General features: G+C 36.1%; 1 long non-coding RNA gene across 1 annotated transcript; it reads right to left on the reverse strand.

The window, feature by feature from the left end:
* Positions 1–1,545: 1,545 nt before the first annotated feature.
* LOC123876176 lies at positions 1,546–22,017 on the reverse strand. The gene is made up of 3 exons (XR_006798276.1): positions 22,004–22,017; positions 16,119–16,123; positions 1,546–1,607 (listed from the first exon to the last, which is right to left on the reverse strand). It is a non-coding gene; the product is annotated as an uncharacterized LOC123876176 (long non-coding RNA).
* Between the last annotated feature and the right edge of the window lie 737 nt (positions 22,018–22,754).

The raw sequence follows: 22,754 nt of genomic DNA on the forward strand, positions 1-22,754 counted from the left end.
GTATATCGGTTAAACTGTTGAGCCGTGAAAAGTCAGCAGACAGACAGACAGACAGACACACTTTCGCATTTATAATATTAGCATGGATCATGTTGCTCTACCACAACGTCAGTGTGTATCCTACTATCTCGTGAGTAATGCAAAAATAAATAAAGAGCGGCTATGCGGTTGACAATTCGTAGTAAACGAATACTTGGCACCGAGTCAAATCTTCCCCATTGAGGAGTGAGGACCTCGTAAGATGCCTTGGCCGTATTACTATGCTTTTTATCAATGATCTAAACGTTTGTTTTTGTTTGTAAAGCAGTAAGGTACAACGCACACCCACACAGTGGAGTGGAATTGAGGTGCAGCGTTTTTCTTGATAGCTCAAACTAAACTTTATGTACTTTTATTACGGTTCCGTACCTCAAAAGGAAAAACGGAACCCTTATAGGATCACTTTGTTGTCTGTCTGTCCGTCCGTCTGTCGTGTCTGTTAAGAAAACCTATAGCCGTATATAACCGTAAAGTGGTAACATAATTTAAAAAAAAAAATTAAAATGTGTTTTAAAAGTAAGATAACTATACCAAGTGTGATATCAAATGAAGGGGCTTTACCTGTACATTCTAAAACAGATTTTTATTTATTTTTGTGCATAATAGTTTTTGATTTATCGTGCAAAATGTCGGAAAAAATACCCGAGTACGGAACCCTCGGTGCGCGAGTCCGACTCGCACTTGGTCGGTTTTTTATATAGAAATCTCTCTGTTTAAATCTAGTCGTTTTAAAATAGCTTCAATATAATTCGCGACTTCTCACCGTCCTTGAAAGTTCAGGGGCGTACACCTCTGAAGGTTATCAAAGTAATTGTATCATAAAGATAAAAATATGATTTGGGGGTTTATTACGCCTTCATTTATCGCTGCGCGGTAAAGACGAAATAAGTTTTTTAAATTTTAAGCGGAGTTTATTCGACGCAAGCAAACAAACTAAGTTTGACATACAAGAAACCATAAGCTAAGCTATAACCCGCGTGGTGGTGGTGCGTATTGCTTGCTTGGTGACTGGCTTTTCCTGCATTTTCAACCGTGGGAGGGCGTGGGATAGCTTTTGGTTCCTTGTATATCATGATTTTCGCCAAATAACAACTGCTTCTATACATAACATAGTTTGGCTCTCATTTGAATTTTGAATAGGTACAAACCAACAGAACCACCTTTTTGGAAGTCGGTTAAAAACGGAATAAATTGTAAATCGTCTACCAGATATCTAAGTGTTGAAGTCCTTGAAAGTCGATCAAGAGAACACTAGATCTTGAAAAGGGTTGAAGTAAGAGAAAAAAAAAACGTTCCGGACCTAAGCCTGAAAAGCATAACATACCGCAAAACCTTTTCACAATAATTTACCTGGGGCGAGTTACAAACTTTATGGCGTAGATTTCACTGCCAACGATCTAGCGTTCTGGTTTGTCAAAAAGTTACGATCAAAATACCTTTTTGAAATCATTCCCAACCAAAACAGCCTAAAACTGATTAACTTGAACCCAAAGTACGTAATATTGATCACTAAATACAAATCTGAATTCATTTCTAATCAAAACGGTCTAAAACTGTTCTAAAATTGACTCCGAAGTTGGTAATATCAATCAAAATCATTCACGTTAAAGTTTCAACAGCTTTCATTCAGATTTTTGCCCCTCCTATAAAATACAATTTTGTACAATTACACCTAACACTAGTGTTTTGTTCGCTTTTGATTCTCAATTTTGATTATACATCATCATCATCATCAGCCTGTGGACGGCCACTGTTGGACATAGGCCTTCCCTAAAGAGCGCCACCACACCCGGTCCTCAGCCTTCCTCATCCAGCCACTTCCCGCCAGCCGCTTTATATCGTAGGTCCATCCTGCTGGAAGGCGTTCCATACTACGCTTGCTTAAACGCGGTCTCCACTCAAGACTTTCGGCTCCAACGGCCATCACCTCTACGACAGGCATGGCCTGCCCACTGCCACTTCAGCTTGCTAATAGTTTGGGCTATGTCAGTGACCTTGGTTCTCCTGCGGATCTCCTCCATATACAATATACATAGAACATTAAAATCTAGTCATAACTATAGACCTCTGGCAGTAGGCTCAGCACCTTACCTGGTGAAGTTACAAATTACTTTAAACGGCAGAAAGTACGACAAAAGTAACAAAAAGTCTACAATCCATTTCTCGCCGGGAACATTACTTTATCTCACCTTTGTTCGACCTTTTTCCTTGAACATCAAAGATTGAGGCCTTCAACTAGGGTAACGTAGTTATAAGAAAAGTCAGGATATATTTGTAAAGCAGAAATACCTACTATGGGATACAATTTAAATGGTACCCATATATGAAATTTCTGTGCTGAATTTTCCACATAGTGTATTGAAAGACATCCTGAGAAATCCCTAAACTTAGACTGAATTTGGTAAGGATGCAGTATTTGAATGGCTTAAAATATATATAATGGATGAACGTAATATTATACATACTGAATCTAAATTTTTCCAACATTTAGTTTAGATCGATTTAAAAGTTTTAGAATAGAATAGATTTTTATTCAAATAACCTTTACAAGTGCTTTTGAATCGTCAAAATAATTTACCACTGGTAACCTACCAACATAACTACCAAATCTACCAAAACAGTTTATTTTATTCTTAGAGATACTTCTTTATCGTACATCAAAAATATTTTAAGAGTGCAACGTTAAAAATATATATTTCACACTTTAAATTGCATGACACCCAAACTATTTTGCGCTACGTGTGTCGATGCATTTTGTTAATCTTTTTTTTCCAATCAAGAAAATCCACATACTGGTTCTGGCAACGTAATGTATTGTTACATAGTTACATACCATACAAACTAAATAGATTTCTTTAATGTTTCCCTAGTAACTTCCTTTCCTGCCCGCTTGGTCACCCTACTCACAATAGAACATTTAAAATATGGAGATAGAAAACCTTTTTTGGCGCCTATATCTGCGATATTTACTCGCGCTGTCTTGTCGAATTGCGATTGAATATATCAAAGTGTTCCGATTGTGAATATCCGTGAATATCTGAATATCACATAATATTAATATCGTAAGCTGGCGCCTTGGGAACATGACGGATATTGTATTTTCTATTATTTTCACGAGTTTTTTCATTGGGTAATATATAATTGGGTTAACTGGGAAGCGGTTATAGCAGTTTAATTAAACTTATACGCCTCATCGGTTTCCAAGCGGCGTTTTACCACGAAACCAGGACCAAAGACAAATTAGACCTTCTCTTCATAATGCTATCTCCTATCAGGGGCTGGTAATCTTCAATGATTTTTCTCACCGCGACCCTAAACAGTGAACCCTAAACCTTGAACTTATGTTGAACCACTAGCAAATTTTTAACTGTCCCTGCCCCGACGTGATCTTCCATCATAGTGCACAAGCGTGTACGAAAACCCAGGTGCTCTCTCCATTCCCTCACTCTCATAGTCATGTGCGTGTGTTTGTGTATGTTTGTTACTCTTTCACACCAATACTACTGGACGGATTTCGCTGTAATTTGGAACGCAGATAGATTATATCTTGGATTAACACACAGGCTTCTTTTTATCCCGTAAAAATCCATGGTTACCGCGGGATTTTTAAACATAACTGTATCCACGCGAACGAAGTCGCGGGCGTCATCTAGTAAATATTACTTTTGGCCGATCTGAGATTCGAACTCATTACCACATGAGCAGAAAGAGAGACCAATGAACAAATAAGACCTTTCAGAACATGGAGAACGCTCAGGCAGCAAGTGATATTTAATTGCTTAAAACGCACTAACTGAAAAGTTAGTGGTTTAGGAGGCGATTAGGAGGCGGACGTTCTAACCACTAGGCTACCACAGCTTGTATATTTATGTACTTCATGTTATGGCAAAGAAAAAATACCATAGTGTGTTCGAGCACATATGAGTAAGTACACTACAGTTTCAGCGTGCAAGTCTGCCGACATCTGTACAGATGATTAATGTGTAGCAAAGTTCCGCTTTTTGCTCTCTTTATGTGCTTGAGCACTGCGCCACGTGCGATGAAGTTTAGGAATACGTCGGATACTGTGTTGCTGTGTTTTACAACGTCATTTATAACAGAGATTTATCATACCTAATCTCCAAATGGTTACAGCTCAGTGGTTAAGACGAGAGCCATCCACCATCCATCCATCCATCCATCCATCCATCCATCCATCCATTCATCCATAGTGATGTGAGTGGTGAGACGTGACGTGAGTAATTCGAGACATCGGGTAATCGATTTCATCCAAGGATCCCGGGAACCTCTAGCTTTTCGGAATTAGATAAATATATAGATGGATAGAAGTCTTTATTGCACACAAAAACACATGTAAAGGAACACTACATAGAAAGAAGAAAACAGAAAAAAACAATTGTGTGCAAAGGCGGCCTTATTGCTTAGAGCAATCTCTACCAGGCAACCTTTACTGAAAGGAGAAGCTAATGTTATTAGGTGCGTTTTAAGCAATTAAATATCGCTTGTTTTAACGATGAAGGAAAGCATTGCGAGGAAACCTGCATCCCTGTTCTGCATAATGTTCTCAAAGTTGTGTAAAGTCTGCCAATCCACACTTGACCAGCGTGGTGGACTATACCTCAACCCTTCTCATTCTGAAAGGAGAACCGTGTTCAGTATTGGGGAAGCGTGTTTCCCCGCTCCACAACCGGGCATGGAGGCCCGTACCCCAGGCCTGGGCCAGGGCAAACGAAAAGACCTCGCTGCTAGTATTTGTATTTCGTATGAATTAGATCTATGTCAGCAGCTAGTGTCTGTATGTGGAGGCCCCCACAATGGTAAACAAAGAAGAACCATTTTTAACCCCCGACCCAATAAGAGGGGTGTTAAAAGTTTGACTGTGTATCTGTGTATCTGTCTGTGGCATCGTATCTCCTAAACAAATAGACCGATTTTAATTTAGTTTTTTTGTTTGAAAGGTGGCTTGAACGAGAGTGTTCTTAGCTATAATCCAAGAAAATCAGTTCAGCCGTTTGAAAGTTATCAGCTCCTTTCTAGTTACTGTAACCTTCACTTGTCGGGGGTGTTATGAATTTTTAATTTACACTTGCACATGTCTGGTATATCAATTAATTGGTACAAACTACAAATAATCGTGAGTCAGTTACACAGTCAGTAACGACACCCGTGCGTCACGACATGTATTTGTATGCGACAGATGATTGCTATTGTTAAATATTGAAATCAGTGCTTTGAACTCCTTTGGAAACACGAAAGTTAACTTGAAATAATTATACAATACGTACCTACCTACCGACTTAATTAATTTGATTGTTTTAAAACCCCGGTCGGCCCAAAAAACTCGGGCCTAAAAATCTATCAAAGTATAATTGAAGTTATTGTATTAACATTTTCGATTAGTTTTACCCGCTATCCGTCTGCGTGGATTTAAATTATTGAATGATTTCTTAAGACGTTCCCTTAGACTTTCATAGGTATGTTGTGTAGAGAAAAAAAATCGGTCAAGTGCGAGTTAGACTCGCGCACGAAGGGTTCCGTACCATCGTATAAGATGTACCTACGATGTCTGTCGTGGCTGTCAAGAAAACCTATAGGGTACTTCACGTTGACCTACTAGAACCATGAATTTGGCAGATAAATGTAGGTTTTATAGCACAAGTAAAGAAAAAAATCTGAAAACTGTGGATTTGTGGTTACATTGCGAAAAATAAAACCCCGGCCATAGGCGAGTCAGACTCGCGCACCGAGGGTTCCGTACTCGTGTATTTTTCCGACATTTTGCGTTCCTGTTAATTCTAAAACAGATTTATTTTTATTTTTATGCATAATAGTTTTGATTTATCGTGCTAAATGTCGGAAAAATACCCGAGTTCGGAACCCTCAGTGCGCCAGTCTGACTCGCACTTGGCCGATTTTTGGCAATACAAATAAATTAAACGTGCGCACTGCGAAGCCTAAATCACCGACTTTCGTTTCAAGATTTAATTTTATAATACCTACAAGTAAGGATATTCCTATACGTATCCTTTTTGGAAAGGGCGTTCCATTTAGGTAGAAGACTATAATAATTATCTTACCTATTACCCATTTAACGCTCCAAATATAGCACTACAAGAGTCGACCTTAGCCGAAAATAGTAAAGAAAACATTAGAAAATCAACTATTCCAGGCTATTACGAATCTCTACGCGTGTAGACAGAAATAGCGATCGAAAATATTCCGTCGATGATTGCATATAAACTACAAGTAAGTATAAACTATGTAGATTGAATCGATAAAGTGATTGATACAATAAACTTAAAGACCTTTTGAAATTTTTAAATACGAAAACCGATGGGATAAAAGAGATAACTTTATGAAAACTCATGATGTGTCATGGGATATTGCACCCTTAAGGTGCCCACGCACTCGAACTGAACTGCAGCTAAACTGCGCGTCGCGGCAGCGCCCCTCACGATATTCTCTCCAGCCGCCGCGACGCGCAGTTCAGCTGCAGTTCAGTTCGAGTGCGTGGGCACCTTTATGAGCGATTGTAAAATGCGCTGCCTCTTGCATTTTCTCTTGTCTTGCTTACCCAGCACTATCCATCTAATGAGGTTCGTTCCATCAGTGCGTTCGTCATGTTTTTAACCCCCGACCCAAAAAGAGGGGTGTTATAAGTTTGACGTGTGTATCTGTGTATCAGCTGTCTGTGGCATCGTAGCTCCTAAACTAATGAACCGATTTTAATTTGGTTTTTTTTGTTTGAAAGGTGGCTTGATCGAGAGTGTTCCTAGCTATAATCGAAGAAAATCGGTTCAACCGTTTGAAAGTTATCACCTCCTTTCTAGTTACTGTAACATTCACTTGTCGGGGGTGTTATAAATTAATTTACACTTGTTGTGAGAGTTAATTAGATAGATCCATCTAGCATTAAGAGTCCATGGCCAGGGTAACCAGCTCTCCATGGCAAACGGCACAAAAAATATACCTACCTGCTCTCGATATGAGAAGCATTCTTTCGCAGCTTACCAGTTTCAGTTATTTCTGCTAGCGCTTTCTGCTTATTTAGACTAATTTATATTCTTCGCATAAATTCGTAGCAACTTTATTCAATAGGGCATATAACAAAATTGAATTCACTCCCACCATTATTGTATGTAAAATTCTTTAACGTTTCGCTCTCATCATACAGTTGAGAACGCGTTTAAAATTCATCAAGGCAATTTAGCGTTTATATCTGAGGGAGGAGCATTCATTTTCCTGTATTATTAATAGGCGTTTGTGTGTATGATGTGCGCTAACGAAGTTTTCTTCTCGTCTTTGCCGCTCCATCCAATTTATTATCACGTAATTGGATGTACAGGAAAGTCTTAAAAATATGAACGCTAAAATGAGAAGCGACTCGAGTCACCTGATTAGATGTTGTGGCCTAGTTATTTCTAGCATCCAAAGCAAAGTAAATTAAAATTTAACGCGGTAGGAATAAGTCTGTTTTTAATATAACGCGCAGTAATGCTTCGCTAGTCATCTGCGTGGCTAGTGGCAACAAGATCATACTCTTTTACCACTTCTGTAATTATCTGTTCTGAATTCTGTGTTCTACAGTCGAGATCAGTGGCGCGTTGATATGTCAGTCAGTCATTTCTTTTTTAACCCCCGACACAAAAAGAGGGGTGTTTTAAGTTTGACGTGTGTATCTGTGTATCTGTCTGTGGCATCGTAGCTCCTAAACTAATGAACCGATTTTAATATAGTTTTTTTTTTTGTTTGAAAGATGGCTTGATCGAGAGTGTTCTAAGTTATAATCCAAGAAAATCGGTTCAGCCGTTTGAAAGTTATCAGCTCTTTTCTAGTTACTGTAACCTTTACTTGTCGGGGGTGTTATAAATTTTTAATTTACACTTGTTTAAACAAATAGGTAATAAATATATCATGCCCGTGACTTCGTCCGCGTGGATTTTGGTTTTTTAGAAATCTCAAGGGAACTCTTTGATTTCCCGAGAAAAATGTAGCCCATTGCCTTCCGGGATGCTAGTATCTCTGTGCCTAATTTCGACGAAATAGGTTAATCGGATGGGCCGTGAATAGCTAGCAGACAGACAGACACACTTTCGCATTTATAATATTGGTATTGTTAACTAATATTAGGTACACAATACCGAGCTGATTATGATTTTCTTTGATTTAATTTGACTTAGGCACATTTAGCGAACCAAATGAATAATTGTGTAGGTAACAATATTATGTACATGAATAAATCGCAAGCTTGTAATCTTTTAGCAATATAATGAATGAATATTACATGAATATAAGGCAAGGTTGTAATGTTTTGGCAATATAATGAATATTAATGAGTCGTTTCCTTGTTTCCAGGTATTTTGGCGCACGTTATACGTATTCACGGATGGTAATTGAAGTCGAGAGAGAATTGTTATATACCTACGTCCTACACCGTATAATAACAACAGAAAAGGGCGCGGATAAAGGTACCCACGCACTCTAACTGCACTGCAGCGGAACTGCGCGCAGTTCCGCTGCAGTGCAGTTCAAGTGCGTGGGCACCTTTAAAGGATCTGGCAGATCCTTTGGGCGTTGGGCCAGATCCTTTATTCCACGCACGTGCAACTGTGGAATCAACTCCCATCGGCGGTGTTCCCACTGGATTACAGCATGGGGTTATTCAAGGGGCGGACCAACAAATTCCTGAAAGGCCGGCAACGCATCGGCGGTACCTCTGGTGCTGGAAAGGTTCTTGGGCGGCGGTAATCACTTAACACCAAGTGACCCGCCTGCTCGTTTGCTCGCTGTAAGTTTTACTCACGTCTTAGCAACCAAACGAGCAAGTACTTAGGTCATCAAACGAGTCGCAGGGAGCTGCTGGATTCCGGCGGCGCAAGACCGTTTCGTTTGGAAGTCCCTATGTCCAACAGTGCACCTCTGTCGGTTGATACTGATGAATGATGATGATGAAAGAGTGCATACATACTGGTTACATGACGAACAGAAACCTTTTTTCAATTCCACGAACAGATGAAGTGACCAATCCATTCTTCAAACAAATAGTCACGAGGCTAACGCTCGAGCAGGCCACGTGTTTACCCAAAAAAGGCATTGACTTCCATATCTTTGATCATCTCGGTTCAAGGATCAAGACTGTTTATTTTCACGCAAACTTAAATACGTACACCGTAAACCAACTGCCAAGCTAAAATAACTTTTATGACCAACGCCATAAAGTGTATTTAATAGTTTACCATGAACGTAAGTCGACTTCTTCGGAAATGCTTTAAAATTTTCGCGTAGTTCGTTCACCTCTACTTGTTGTACGGAATTTTGATAATCGGAACTTACGTAAACATTTTTTTTTGTTAGAATACTTAAATATTTTGTTTCATGAATATTTTTTTGGCCGTTTCTTGCCACAAGAGTAGGTGTTAATTAAACGAGGTGATTTTTTGCTAAAAAAAAAACTCTGTCATGTGAATACAATCCTCTTTATAATAAATACAAGGTGTTGATTCTGTCAAATAAGACCTAAATACTTTTTTTCTGTGATCGTTGCCTAAATAAGATAATTCCAGCAAAAACATTTCATGTTTGGTTGCTAAGACTCACAAGTTCATCACTGTTAAAAAGTTATGAGATCTCTAGTTGAGCCAAACATCTAGCTGAACTTCGATGTGTTCTGCCCATGGGGCCTGCCCCAAGTCCAAAGTAACTTAAGTGTTCTTGACTGCATCACATTTATAACAATAAATAACAAATACCTCTACTTATAACCCCTGACTCTACAAACCCTACATCTTGATTAAAAAGTATGGCTTGGCTTGTATATCTTCGTGGAATTTTTATCTGATATAACATTTGAGCTCAGGAATAGTTTGTTTGACAAACACGAAATGACCCCAGAATACAATTTGGTAATCGTCGCACAAATCATCATCATCATCAGCCCATCGTTCGTTTCCTCACCGATGTTTTCCTTCACCGTTAAGGGGCATGAGACGGGCCTGCCTGCATGAGAGAAATTTGGTCGATCGAATCCCGGACCCCCCCTAATGGAGGCCAACGTCGCTATCACCATAAATAACAATAACTTGGTAAATAATTAATGAAACAAAAAACGGGAAAGCGATCTCATTTGTCCCCGAAAATAAAAGCAATAAGTGGATTAATGAGCACTTTATCAGCTTTGGGACACATTGCATATGTAAAAGCGTAGATAAAGGCCATCCCTCAATTAAGAGGGACGCGAGGGACCTGACCTCCAGTAATTATGTACAAGGATCGGAAAAGCCACTCAGGGCTTGCAGTTACTTGGAAAAATCAACAAACCTATTTGCGGAAGGATGTATAGGAACCCATCATCGTCAATCGATAGAGGTCCACGGCTGGACATAGGTCTCTTGTAGGGATTTTCACACGCCACGGTCGTCTTGCGCCGCCTGAATCCAGCGGCTCCCTGTTTCTCGTTTGATGTTTTCTGTTCGCCTTGGGGTCTGTCATCACTGCGAAGTCGCCATTCCAACACCTTGGGACCCCAACGTCTATCGGTTTTACGAACTGCCCTGCCCATTGCCACAGAGTTTCTCAACCCGTTGAGCTATGTCGGTTCTCTGGTTTTCCTATGGACCCATTTCATCCCAAGAAAACTGCTACCATTATATGATTAACTAGCTGTTGCCCGCGACTTCCGCGTCCGCATACGCGTGGATTAAGGGTTTTCAAAATCCCGTGGGAACTCTATCATTTTTCGGAATAAAAAATAGCCTATGCCCTAATTCAGAATATTATCTATCTCCATTCCAATTTTCAGCCAAATCTGTCTATTAGTTTTTGCGTGAAGGAGCAACAAACATACACACACACATACACATATACATACACACAAACTTTCGCCTTTATGTATAATATTAGTGTGAAATGTGATGTGTGATGGAAAGGGGTCACATCAGGGGTCAAAAAGTAAATAGTGTTAAGTATAATAATTACTTTGTGTGCTAGTAATTGTACGGAACTCTTGGTGGGCTAGTCCAACTCGCATTTGACCGCTTTTTGCCATTTTGTTTCGTTCAATTGTTTTTGCGATTTGGTACGTGACTCCTAATTGCCGTGTGGTTTATGACATTATGCCGAGTCCACATAAAACGAATTCTAACGATCAATTGTTACTGATAATTGATAGCGAGCATTCGGTTTAATGCTAACGCTTTTGAATCTGGCACTGTGCCATTTCGAAGTTCGGTCTATAATATTTTGCTGGAATAAATCACAAAAACGTTACATGGAATATATTTTTGCAATATTTTATAGTATTTGTCAATGATATTTATTGCATCGAGATGCTATTTAAGTTAGTATTGTTTGAACTAACTTTTCTAGCCTAACTAAAATATACTTATTTAGTAAATACTAACGACCGCCTGTGGCTTTGCTCGACAAATATCCTCTTTACTACTTATCCTGTAGGAATTTTGAAAAGTCCGACCTTATTTCTTGTCTAAATTATAAATGGAACCGTTGTGCAAAATTTCAGATTTCTAGGTCTCCTTCTAACTAACTGACTCCGTCTAACTGAGTATGAGTCAGTCAGTTAGTCAGGTTTTTTGTTCAATCTATTGATGTACACGTAACTTAGGTATACAAATCTCTGTTTTTCCGCAGTAGGTAAAATTCTCCAATCTAATAATATTACCTTTTTTCGACTTATGCGTAGAAAGAGTAACGCCTTTTAGTTCCCAAAATAATTCACAGTATACCTACCATGTTTGGTTGCATTGTAATGCCAGTTTAATGTTCATTAAGGTATTATCAAAAGCTCTCACTACCACTTAATTTTCGCGCGTTTGAATTGACTGCATACTACGCTGGTTCATTATCATAATCATTCCAAACCATGTACACTATCGCATCTAATATCAATTCGAATAGGCAATAGACTCGAGCATTCCATTGCGTTCTAACCCTAGTAAATTACTTAGCTACCTAGTTCCATATGAGACCCTACCATTACATTACCAGACATGAATTCTGAATGCTGATTGGCAGATGATTACGTTATCTTGATTCAAAATTGGAACATAATTGAATTCGAATTTAAATTTAAGACTCGTCAGTCGTAACTGCTCCGGAATTAAGATTTATCTAACGTTTCTGAAGTATCTTTGATCGGAGGCTATTCACTGTAATCATCAAAAGTCACTGTTGATTCCACGCTATGTTTACTTAGATGTACAAAATAAGGGTATTACCACATCCATTCAACCAACAATCTTATGTGAGGGACGTGTGGTCTAGTTGTGATAACGTATATCAAACGAATTGTTAAGCAAAGCTATAACCCAAGTCTGTAACTGGATGGGTGACCGACTTTGGAAATCTTGATTTGGCCTTTTGGTTTCCTCCGTGCCTTGGAGGAAACGAAATCTGAGAGCACGTTAAACCATCTATCCCGGTTTTTATCACTAATTATAGGTATCTAACTAAAATCTAATACCAAAAGGACTACTTTTGATCGGAAAACCATCTTAGTATATACACAAGTGTAAATTAAAAATTTATAACACCCCCCACAAGTGAAGGTTACAGTAACTAGAAAAGAGCTGACAACTTTCAAACGACTGAACCGATTTTCTTGGATTATGGCTAAGAACATTCTCAATCAAGCCACCTTTCAAGCAAAAAAATACTAAATTAAAATCGGTTCATTAGTTTAGGAGTTACGATGCCACAGACAGATACACAGATACACACGTCAAACTTATAACACCCCTCCTTTTGGGTCGGGGGTTAAAAATATGTTTCAATCATATAATGAAGTTACCATAACATGACTATTTTCATACAACATAGTACCGAAATTCTTTCACTTACAACTTTACCCGAAACTTTTTCCGATAAAGTGAAATTCTAATAATACTTCTAGTTACAAAAGAACAAGTTGCTATTTGACCCTTAGGCTCTGTTTACACTAAGCGAATAGTTGGACTGTTTTTATTAACCCCCGACCCAAAAAGAGGGGTGTTATAAGTTTGACGTGTGTATCTGTGTGTGGCATCGTAGCTCCTAAACTAATGAACTGATTTTAATTTAGTTTATTTGTTTGAACGGTGGCTTGATCGAGAGTGTTCTTAGCTATAATCCAAGAAAATCGGTTCAGCCGTTTGAAAGTTATCAGCTCTTTTCTAGTTACTGTTACCTTCACTTGTCGGGGGTGTTATAAATTTTTAATTTACACTTGTTCAACTAAGATAAGCCCGAGTCTCTGCTTCCACACATTTTATTCAAAGACAGTTAAAGCTGATTTTCCACTGTAAATAAAAAAAATTAGATTCAGTTGCAATCTTGATTTATCTACGCAACTTTTATGACGACATGTTAAGAAAACGAAAACAGTTTTTAAATCCTTCAGAACATAACACTCCTCTTTTTGGGTCGGGGGTTAAAAATCACGTGAAAATTGACTATTCTTTAACTCCAAACTGAACTCTTATAGTTTACTTACACACTTTTCAAGTCATTAGAGTGGTTACGCACTCATCCGATCCGAGCCTCCGAAAATACGTTCCGAAGTAGTCATAGAATTATGTATTTGTATGGTAGCTTACGCACTAGATCCGACTTCCATCATCCGATTTCTTTCCGTCATCCGTGAGGATCCGTCTCGGATGTGCCTCGCATTCAAATCGGACATAACATAATATGACGTAGATATGTCAAAGATATCAACGGATTTGGATCAGAGATCGGACTAGTGCGTAAGCAATATCCGAATTCGGTCCGAGTTTTTCATATCCGTATTTTCACGGATTTGGATCGAATGAGTGCGTAATCGCTCTTAAACTGCTTTTCCTATTTACATTCTATGATTCAGTACTGTTTACTGACATTTAGTACTTGATATTGTGTAGAATTGACTTGCAAGGTGTAAACAAGGCTTTATGTTCTATGGGTCCCAGAACACGAATAGACAAACTCTCTGACAGCAACAGTAGTTCACCGAAGTCGCCTTTTTGTAGGAAAATCACGTAAGGGTCGCACGAGTATATCGCTTTTATCTACTCCCTTTTAACTTCAATCAAATATATTACTTCTTGCTTATAGTACCCGCGACGTCGTCCGCGTGGACTACTTTCAAACCTCTATTTTACCCCCTTAGGGGTTGAATTCTCAAATTTTCAGGGTTCCGTACCTCAAAAGGAAAAACGGAACCCTTATAGGATCACTTTGTTGTCTGTCTGTCTATCTGTCTGTCTGTCAAGAAACCTATAGGGTACTTCCCGTTGACCTAGAATCATGATATTTGGCAGGTAGATAGGTCTTATAGCACAAGTACAGGAATAAATCTGAAAACCGCGAATTTGTGGTTACATTATTTGAAAAAATTAAAATGTGTTTCAATATTCAAAGTAAGATAACTATACCAAGTGGGGTATCATATATAAAAGGGCTTTACGTAGACATTCTAAAACAGATTTTTATTTATTTTTACGTATGATAGTTTTTGATTTATCGTGCAAAATGTTGGAAAATACACCCGCGTACGGAACCCTCAGTGCGCGAGTCTGACTCGCACTTGGCCGTTTTTTTTTTATTAGCGGAAGTCTACGTCATAATAGCTACCTGCATGCAAAATTTCAGCTCAAACCATTCAGTAGTTTGAACCTAGATCTGTCAATTAGTCAGCCTGCTTTTCCGTTCATATATTTTTAGACTAGATTATCCTTGCAACTTTGTCCGCGTAGATTTAGGCTTCTTGAAAATTCCTAAGTCTTTTATAAATTAGGCCTTGATTGCGATCTCACCAGGTGGTTAGTGATGATGTTGTCTAAGATGGAAGCGATCTAGCTTGGAACGGCTCATCATCAAGATGACGAATATCAAAATGGCCGGCATGCGAATTAAAAGTTTAAAAGTACATAGTGATTATCTTGTACGAGTGCAATGGTACGGAACCCTCGGTGTACGAGACCGACTCGCAGTTGACCGGTTTTTCCGGCCGCACCTGTATAAACCGTACCTTAGCTGGATAATTATTTTCTGACTCACATAGGCAACAAAAAATAAAGTTACAAAACTTAAATTACCGCCCAGGCATATAATTTGGAAAACCATGAAAGTGAAAACAACACCATCAAGGAGTCATCGCGTGACATTTTTAGCTCAATTATTATTACAATTTTGGTGTTTTTACACCATTATGTCCATGGGGAATGGTTGTAAAAGGTTTACTTACTTTACCTTTTTTTAACCTTGAAAACATTTTGTTGTCATTGTTTCTTTTTTCATATAAAATAAATTATAAATACATCATAGTAGGTAGGTATCCATTCTAATATTATAATTATTATAATGCGAAAGTATGTCTGTCTGTCTGTCTGTTAGCTTTTCACGGCAAATGAAACGGTCTTAGCACGGTCGCGATCGAACCCCCCGACCACCCGAGTAGAAGGCCAACGTCTTAACCATTAGACTATCAGACATTTATAGGTTTTGATATTGTTTATCAAATCCAAAGTCTGTCTATAATATTAGTAGGGTAAAATTGGGAGTTGTAGCTCACGTCTCTAGATAAAGCGCGGCGCGTCTAGCGGTGTAGCTGCGCCGCGCCGCGCATCGTATAGACGTGAGCTACAACTTCCAATTTCACGATCGATGTTAAATATAATCAGTAACAAGAGAATGATCAGGTTGTCACAAACTCCTCGAAGATGATTCAATGGTGATATTATTCTTGGATAGCCTACTTATCACTATTGACATCTCATTTTAGAATTATTTGGATTTATATAAGTAATGGTTTTTTTAAATCGTTCAACAAATTACTTTTAATGTGTCAATTTCAGATAAATCCTAATGACTCAGTTTTATAAGGTTATTTATGAAAATCAGACGGTTTTAGTTACACATTAATCAGCTGATGGTATCAAGTCAACATACTTATTATTTATTCTTAATACGCGTGCGGAAACTTTAAGACCTTTATAATAAATGTTGGATTTCTTTGAGATCGTTGATATCAGAATACCATCGTATTCCTTATAGTTTAATATATGTACATGATGCAGCCCACACAAATTCCATTTTACAATAACAACGTCAACTAAATCATTAACTTTTAATATCATTTTTATTTGCTTATAATTATGATGATTACTTTGAGTTTTTGAAAAGGAATGACTTTCTTAGACCATGTACATGAATAAACTAAAGTCGTATTAATCAACAACTAATAAAAATATTGACTATACTTTGCTAGTCATACTTATATTACTAATCAACCCTTAACAAAAGGAAAGTAAATAAAAACTACTAGATATATATTTATTAGAAAATTTTATTATCGAGACACCATTTTCTTAAAACAAGCACGTTTTTTAATGCACATATTGAAGGATGGTATAAACAACTAAACACATCACTATTCGTTTCGTATTGTTCATACAAACTTAATAAGCTAGGGCAAGATTTATCTTCCAAATTATAAACACTATCGCAACCAAACATTTTCGATATCCACTGCACTTTTTCTACACCTTTAGCATAAACACGTTTATTATTTAAATAATTATTAATGTTTACATATCCTTTGTAGTTTAAGTATGAAATAAAACCTTCTTTCCAATGTATTCCTCTGTTTCTTTCTATCCAACAAACTTGTTTTCTTTCCGTTTTCGTTAAATTATAAAATGGGTATGGTGGCTTGATTAAATAAGTCTGGATATGGTTATTACATAATATAGCTATTTCTTTTACTATAAACTCATTGGAATCCGTCTTGAATCCTTGTACATCAATGATGACATTCATGACAACTTGCGGACAATATTACTTAAGGGTTTATATTCAAAGAGGCGATCGTTTATTATAAGACAATATGCTGATGTTTTATCCGGGATTTCTTGCGAACTTTCAATTTCCAAACGTACGTCTACAGGTCCTGTCTTTAAATTCTCGTTTTGTCTTGAACAGTCAATTACAAACAGTGGTGCCTTTTCTTTAAATGTGATCAGATCAAACAACGGGTCAACAGGAAGATTATAATAAGACTGACGAAATTGAGTGTACATTTCGTATAATATACTGTATTTATTTTCATCAAATTTCAAATTAAGTGAATCGTATGGGTAATATTGTGAATTTAAAAACAGTGTTACATTTGTTAATTTGCAATGATCAAATATAGAACTATCATTAGTCTTACTGTTTTTCCTATTAGTTTGTAGACCAAAAATAACATATCGAGGCTTTTCAAGTTGAGAAGTAGTTTTAATTGACCACGAATGTTTTGTAGTTTTAGGAAGTAAAGGATATTCATATAAATCCCAATTTCTGAATGCTATTTGAATAGGTTTGTCTTTTTCTAAATACTTAAGTAGTGAGAGTCTTTCACGATCCGAAACTTTTATATGCGGCACACGCCACTGAATTGTTCGTACTTCTATATGTATATTATCATCCTTGTGAATTGTTACACTATTTAAATTACTATTACTTCTATTCAGAATAAGTTCATGTTTACAGTTTATAATAATTTTATTATAATCCTCGGCAAATCCCATTATTTTATTCAATGGTATAACAGCATTAAAATATCCCTCTGTCATTTTAAAACCATCCATTTGCCAACCCCACAATGCTGCGACTTTGCTATCCCCCTCATTCATCGATATGTATGATTTTAATGTTGTGGTTATTCCAGGGTTTCTTACGCGATCTATTTCAATACCGTTCATTTCATACCTAATGTCTTGAAATAGAAACATAACAGGGTTATTAGTAAAATTTACAGGTTTCTTTATTTCTTTCCCCGATTGATCTTTTCCAGTCACTGTGGCAAAGCCTTCAACATAAATTGAACTATTACATGGTAATATGTATATGTCTTGCTGATGTATTGGAATGCGAATTTCATCATTTTCTTTAAAGCTGTTATTGTATGGATTGTACGTGTGGATCTCATAACTTTCGATAGAATTATCGAATACTGGGGTGTTATTAATATTTAGAATATTCATACTTTGAATCCGAGTGATCGGAGAAAATCTTTGTTTCTTTTTGTTACAATATTACGATTTGCTTTAATACGTGTACGCGCTTTAGTAGCAGGCAAATGATTGATTCTTTTCACCTCATATCCAAGTGTTTTATTAAACACTATCATTTTGCTCTACGTAAATGAAGTCTCAGTTGGATATTTTCTTCTCTAAAATCAATATTGTTACCGTTTTCGTCAATGATTTTAACAGTTATGGATGATATATTACTCTTATTAACAGGAAGATAAATAATATTTTTTGGAATTTCTATATATCGATATCCTGGAGGAACGTTAGGAATAAATTCATGAATAATATGTGATGCAAACCCATTATTAAATGATCCGAATATAAGATCACATTCGATCCTGATGACAGACAAGGGAAGAATGTTAACTGGATTAACAGACTCATGCCATTTATTTGCTTCAAGTTTTACATTTGGGAAACCAAGTAAGCGTCCTAAACTGTTTTCTACGTCAAAATGTACAGTTTTGGAACAAAAAAGCGAGCATGTTAAAGTATTATTATTTGGTTTTATTTCAATTTCACAGTTGTCTAACTTACTCGCAAGATATTCTCTTATGTCATATAAATCATAAGTACCATATGGAATTTTTAAATATTTACATTCATCACCATATGCAAATATGTTATTGCTATGATTTATGTTTGGTATTGAGTTCAGAGCAGAAAAATATAATAAACCGCATTCATATTCACCATCGAGAATAAGAGGAGGTTGAAAAAATGATTCCAACACAGATTTGTGCCCGGTAATAGTGATTGTTACAGACATGATCGTAAACTAAAAATTTACTGATTTTACTGAACTATTTATACATTTTATTTTGTGTATTCCAAAAACTTCTTAAAAACTTTATACATAGATGACCGCAGTTATAAGGATGACTACCTTGAAAATTTTTGTAATTATAACTCATACCAGTTCCTAAATATTGAATTAACTCTTTAGGTGGTTTTAAATTTCCATAGCTGTCAAAGTATTGAATTTCATTATTTACTTTTGCATAGGCTACCCAATGAGAGCCAGGATTATTGGAGCTATCCAAATTAACTATACCACATTCTTTTCGAAAAGGATGTTTTGGCATCTCATCTCTCATAAACACCCCTCGAAAGTAAGGAATGTCTTGCGAATGGTTGATGATGTCGATATTGGTGAGCGCTCGTTTGGGTAGCCTTTCTCTTAGTTTTTTTCATTTGAAATGTAAATTCCTAAACTACCTCTATGCGGTTTGATATGTAAACCTTTGCCTATATGGAGGGTTTCCATTTTTTCATGATGCCTCTTTAATTCTGTAAAACGTTTTTTAGCGTCTTTCAAATCATTTATAACTTTAGCGATTCCTGCAGCACCACCAGCTAAGCTACCCGCAGCAGATAATCCGGCAAAAATAGGTATCAAAGGAAGTACTCCACCAGTTTTTGGAATTGGTATAATTCGAGGAAGTTTTATTGACGAGTCTTTAGTCAATTCTTTAGCCGCTGCTATGGCTAATTCTATAGCCATTTTCTTACATTTGGGTTTCATTTTTTGCACATGCTTTTTTGCATGAGCAACAACATGTTTAAAGTGTTTTTTCAAACCAGTGCCTGAAGCGGATTTTTTTGGCGACACTGTTTTAGAATTGTTGGCTTTACTAGTCAGTCCCGACCCGGTATACAATTTAGCTATCATAGCTTTATTAACTAAATTTGCTGCTATCTTTTCTCCCAAAGTTGCATCAGATGCTAAAGCACGTTGCTTAGCCCTTTTCATCAATATTTTATCAGCCTTATGACGATCACTTAATGAAGTTGACAAGTCGTATGCAATATCGTGTTGTTTACAATATTCATCCAATTTATTTACACCTTGATCTCCCCGTGCAAGCCTTTTATACAATTTTGTACCAGCACCACAGTAATTATATCCAGGTAGATGAAGTTCAAATGGTAAATGATTTATAAACCAATTGAGAATACTGCTCTCTTTCATTACTTTTATTACAATGAATGTAAAATAACTATACTATCACTTAAATAACAATAAATAAATTGGGAACAAGTTAGTTATAAAATATTCGTTCTATCTATCCAACTATTTTCACTCGATGGAAATCCTAACCACTTTACAAATATCTTGTTTCCTTTTCTTTTTAAAACTTTTTCAATAAGATAGACATTAGGATTTTCTGTTTTTTGAAGTTCTTCTGCATAAAATGAGCCCAAAATTGGCTGATGTTTAGCATCTTCTATAAGGTAAGTAACAGGATTCGTTTTCTGTACTTTTTTAATACGGAATATTTCGGTGGACCAATTAGGAGTGTAACCTTTTTCAAAAACACCTTTATACTTACTAATCCGCACAAAATCTCCAACTTTTAAATTTCTCTTCTTAAGGATTTTTAACTGTTTTCCTACATTAAATCTTTGAAGTATAAGTTTCTTATTATTTTCATTAACTTCGTTAGGAGATAAACCGATCGTTCTGTGTTTAGAGGTGTTATAATTTTCAACTATTTCTTCTAGCACACCTTTAATCCAAGTGTAGTTTCCTTGGAAACTGAATTGTTTATACATTTTATTTTTTAAAGTTCTTATAAGTCTTTCAACTATAGAAGCTTTTTTAGTGGAATATGTAGAATAATGATTGATGTTAAATTTTTTGACTATCGTTTTAAAATTTTCGTTGTAAAACTCAGTTCCAAAATCAGTTTGAAGGTTTTTTGGAATACGTCCTTTCTTTAATATAGATTCAAACGCTTTAGAGACCTGATCTTTATTTTTAAACTTTAGTGGAAATGCCCAAGCATATTTTGAGAATGTATCAATTATAACTAAAATATATTTATAACCTGAATTTTGTTTCGAAAGAGATTTCATATCAATCAAGTCAGCTTGCCATAAATCGTCTATATCTCTCATGACAACATGTCGACGAGGAAAGTTTACTCTTGCATTTTTATGTATTTCATTTACGACGCTGTTTTTGCTCATGTTTTACTTTACTAGCCTCGGTGATTTCGATCAAATTACTTACTTTAATATTTATTTCTGTAATAAACTGATTAATTGATGATATTTTTTTTGAAAGATTGTCTGCCAAAACATCAACGTATTCTTTTGTAACACAATCGTTAGAATCTACCGGTTGCGCAAGATTTTTTACTCTTTTATGCTGAGCATCCAAATTATTGTTTGTACACTTCAAAGCGCATTCTAATAACACTCCTTTCATTCTTCGCATCTTATTAACATGATGTCCAAACTTATCAACTTTCATGTTCAACCTGCTTATCAATACTGAACACACTCCATAAATGTGCTTTCTTTTATTCTTTTATTATACCCGCTTCTTTTAACTCTTCAATAATCGAAAGAATTTCATTATCATGATTAGTGTTGCCAGCGTCTCTGGACGCAATAATCAATCTTAATCTTTCAATTAACTCATTAGGATCATCCCAATAGATGAGATCAGTATCAGTTTTGTATTTCTTTAAAACTGGTAGCCTACCACCGTACTTTAATTTGTTTGTTTCACACATATCCTTTTCATAAAATAATGGTTTGATGATTTGAGAATATTTTTTTCCTTTGTCACCTTTAATTTGATTAGCAGGATTGTAATCTCTTTTATGAGCACTAGTACTAATTAAGATATCTTTATATGTGATTTTATCACTTTCAGTTACTTTATTCAAGTTTGGTTTATTTCTTAATAAAAGTTCTATTAAACCAGCAGTTAGTTCATAACTTTTATCATCAATAGTAATAAACGTTAATTTGTTTGAAGACATATCATCTACAGTTGAAAATTTGACGGGGGTATTGCCTATCATCAATTTTTTGTTAATGCGACGTATACCAAATGGTATAGATACATTGCTTTGCTCGCCAAACAGATCATTGTCTGCCAGTGTTTCGGAAATATTGACTTCATCATTTAGAAATTCCAAAGGTTCAGACATTTCCTCTTGTTTTTTCGGATTTTCTTCAAAGTTATTATCGTTGTAAGTAATTTCAATATCACCATCTTGTTTTGAGTTTATATTTGGAATTTCAGGCGATTGATTATTTCCAACACTTGCGTTGTTACAATTAGTTTCGTGATAAGATTTGTTTGTAGCATATTTACTTAGTGTAACAATTGCTTTCAAAGGATCAGACAGTGGTTTAAATATTTTTTTCCGCCTCAGTTCTAACTCTTCATCTTCATCACGTAATCTTTTTACTTTACTTTTAATAGCCTTTACTGATTTAATTAACTCTTTTTTCAAACTTGTTTCCATTTCTTTTTTTAATTATTTTACACAACCATTGAACTATGTAGTAAAAATTAAAATGAAACTAATTTTAAATTACAATCTGTTTAAATAATTTCATTCAAAATTTTACAAAAACGTCGAAAGATTTTCTATATCTACCGTTGTTTAATTCACAATCTTTGTTAATTATTAAACATGTGTATGGATCTTTCCATATATCTGAACATAATTTTTTGAAGTCTGACCAAGTCATGTCAGAATTGACATGTTCGTTATAGATGTGTTTCAAATTTATATCATCTTGTTTAAAAATTATTAAAAAATTTACGTTATCTCGAATTAATTGTTTTGGTATCTTAGAATATGTTTGAGTCAAATAAAAACAGTCGATGTTCTTATGTCTACCCATTGAAAAATAATC

Source organism: Maniola jurtina, chromosome 21, assembly GCF_905333055.1.
Source record: "Maniola jurtina chromosome 21, ilManJurt1.1, whole genome shotgun sequence".
Classification (NCBI taxonomy): domain Eukaryota; kingdom Metazoa; phylum Arthropoda; class Insecta; order Lepidoptera; family Nymphalidae; genus Maniola; species Maniola jurtina.